The 2,787-nt window shown below is 43.9% G+C and overlaps 1 long non-coding RNA gene across 1 annotated transcript in view; it reads right to left on the bottom strand.

Moving 5' to 3' along the window:
* Positions 1-2,182, bottom strand: part of LOC125908454 (uncharacterized) — a 43,101-nt gene extending 40,919 nt beyond the window's left edge. Inside the window, exon 1 of the long non-coding RNA XR_007453383.1 lies at positions 1,322-2,182. This is a non-coding gene — a long non-coding RNA (uncharacterized LOC125908454). The remainder of the gene's footprint in view (positions 1-1,321) is intronic.
* Between the last annotated feature and the right edge of the window lie 605 nt (positions 2,183-2,787).

Raw genomic sequence — 2,787 nt, 5'->3', positions numbered from 1 at the left:
TAGATAGGTAGATAGAGGTAGATAGATAGGTAGATAGGTAGATAGAGGTAGATAGATAGGTAGATAGGTAGATAGAGGTAGATAGATAGGTAGATAGGTAGATAGATATAGGTATATATATAACTCATACAACTCAACAGCAAAACAAACAACCCAATTCAAAACTGGGGAGAGTAACTGAATAGACATTTTGCCAAAGAAGACATCCAGATCGCCAACAGACAACTGAAAAGATGCTCAGCATCACTCATCATCAGGGAAATGCAAATCAGAACCACAATGAGATAATCAACTCATAACTATTAGAAAGATTATATCAAAAAGATGAGAAATCCCAAGTGTTGGCAAGTATGTACAGAAAAGGGAACCCCTCTGCACTGTTAGTGGAATTGTAAATTGGTGAAACCATATGCTTCAGCAATTACACTTCTGGATACATACCCAAAGGAAATGAATCACTATCTCAAAGAGATATCTGCACCCCCATGTCCACTGCGGCATTATATAAAATAGCCAAGACATGGAAACAACCTAAGTGCCCAATGATGGATAAATGGATAAAGAAAATGTGGTAAACACACACACACACACACACACACACACACACACACACACACACGAATATTATTCAGCCATAAAAAAAGAAGGAAATCCTGCCATTTGTGACAACATGGATGGACCTTTAGGGCATTATGCTAATGAAATAAGAGAAAGACAAATACTATATGATCTCACTTACATAGAGAATCTAAAACAAGGGGTAAAACCCCCAAATTCATAGATACAGAGAACAGATTGGTGGTTGCCAGAGGTGAGGGCTGGGGCAAAGGTGAGTGAAATGGGTAAAGATGGTCAGACTTCCAGGCATAAACTTCCAGGTATACGAAATAAATCTTGGGCATAGAATGCACAGCATGGTGACTATATTCTTTTTAAAAGGAAAGAACAGACCCCGCACACCCTACAAACTCAATTCCACAATATTTAAATGTAACAAAGCATTTCTTTCCTGTACACAGTTTTTAAATAATTTTTCCTGATTATGTAAGAATACATATTCGTTGTAGAAAAAATTTAAATATATATGTATATATATATATACATATATATGTATATAAACACATATTTTGCTTATTATTTTTTGGATATATATCTATGTCTATATAGATAGATGATAGATATAGATATAGATATAGATATAGATATCTATAGATATAGATATCTATAGATATAGATATAGATATAGATATAGATATAGATCTACAATCCTGGAACCTATTTTAAACATGTTAGCGTGTAAATTTCTTGCAGTTCTACTCACCTGAAGCCAACGGGATTTTGGATCTGCTCAAGATGATCCTAACAGCCAGATTCTGGGTCATGCCCACTATGGAACAGATCTTAAGAAACGGCAGTGAAATCCCAGCATAGAAGGGAGCTCAGTAGCGCGCGACCCCACGACTCGGGAGACATTCCTAGGTGCACCCAATCCCTGTTCCAATGGCCGCCCCTCCTGGGATTCTTCATCCCCCGTGCCCTGGTCCCCACCTCCACCTGCCAGGAACGCCCGGCTCCGTGCTGCCCACCAGCGGACATGTACGATCAGGATCAGCTGGTGCGCGAGATCCGCAGTCCATCCATTTCCACCCAGGCTGTGCGGCCCGGCCGCCGCCTCCCTGCGGTCAACGCGCAGAGGGGGCCGCTTGCCGCCACTACTCCGTGCGCAGGGCCTCCAAGCTTCCGACGCCTACAAGCTCAGTGAGGCCAAGGCCCTGAGGCCCCTCCTCTGAGAACTGAGGCTGAATCGAAGGAGGCGGGGCCTCGCAGCACCTTCCCTCCAGCCGTCCAGGAGCGGCGGGCGCCCTGGCGGCTTGCCTAGAGCCTGCCCACCCGGCTCTAGTTTCACACTCAGGGCCCTTGTTCAGGATCCAGTTTCATGTGTTTTCGGGGCTAGAATTGTCCCAGCCCCGCTTTTCCGGATGGTAAAACAGAAGCCAAGAGGCGAGACTTCCCGTTGGAGGCTGGAACATTTCCTGCTCTCCGGCGCAGCTTTGCTGATTGTCTGTCCTGGCGGGAGCTTCGGTCTCCACTCAGCCCCCCAGAAGAAGTTTGGAGTTCTGTCCCTTTGCTGGTTGCAAGAAATTGTTCACGTTACTTAACTCGCTGGGCCTCAAATTCCTCCTGGGTTTATTCATTGCTGAGGATCAAATAAAATAATCTATGTAAAACACCTAATGCAAATCAGGTACTTCGTAAACCTTTGTGAATGGGTGGGACCAACTTCTTCCTAGAATTAAATTCTGGGAGGATTTTATGTTGTAGATCCTTACAGGAAACTGCAGAACATAATGGAAATGTCTTCTGGTGCAGTTTCATAAAAGATGTGGAAACATTATTCAGGTGACTGTGCCTTTTACTAAAATTAGATATTGAGTGAGTGACCATTCAAAGGCAATTTGATAGCTACAGTTTTAGAGACAATTCTGTGGGAGCTCTTAGAGCAGCATGCATGTTGTTAATATTCTGTGTGCGTTGTGACTTTTCACATGGTTAAGGTCTTACTGTATTATAGGTCTATAGGTCTAGTGGTCTGACAGCCACTGTTCACGTTTGTAACTTACTACTGACACAGCCTGACAGTTCTCCAGAGAGCAGCAAACACACACAGTGCTGGGGCACAGCAGGTGGGGGGGTGGGGATAGGGGTATGACAGTGACCCAACCAGCAACCCCACATAGCCCCTCTTTTGTCTTCTCAAACCACTCATAACATTGTTTCTTTCAGTCC

The sequence above is a fragment of the Panthera uncia genome, assembly GCF_023721935.1.
Source record: "Panthera uncia isolate 11264 chromosome B2 unlocalized genomic scaffold, Puncia_PCG_1.0 HiC_scaffold_25, whole genome shotgun sequence".
NCBI lineage: Eukaryota > Metazoa > Chordata > Mammalia > Carnivora > Felidae > Panthera > Panthera uncia.
This window is presented reverse-complemented; position numbering and strand designations above follow the sequence as displayed.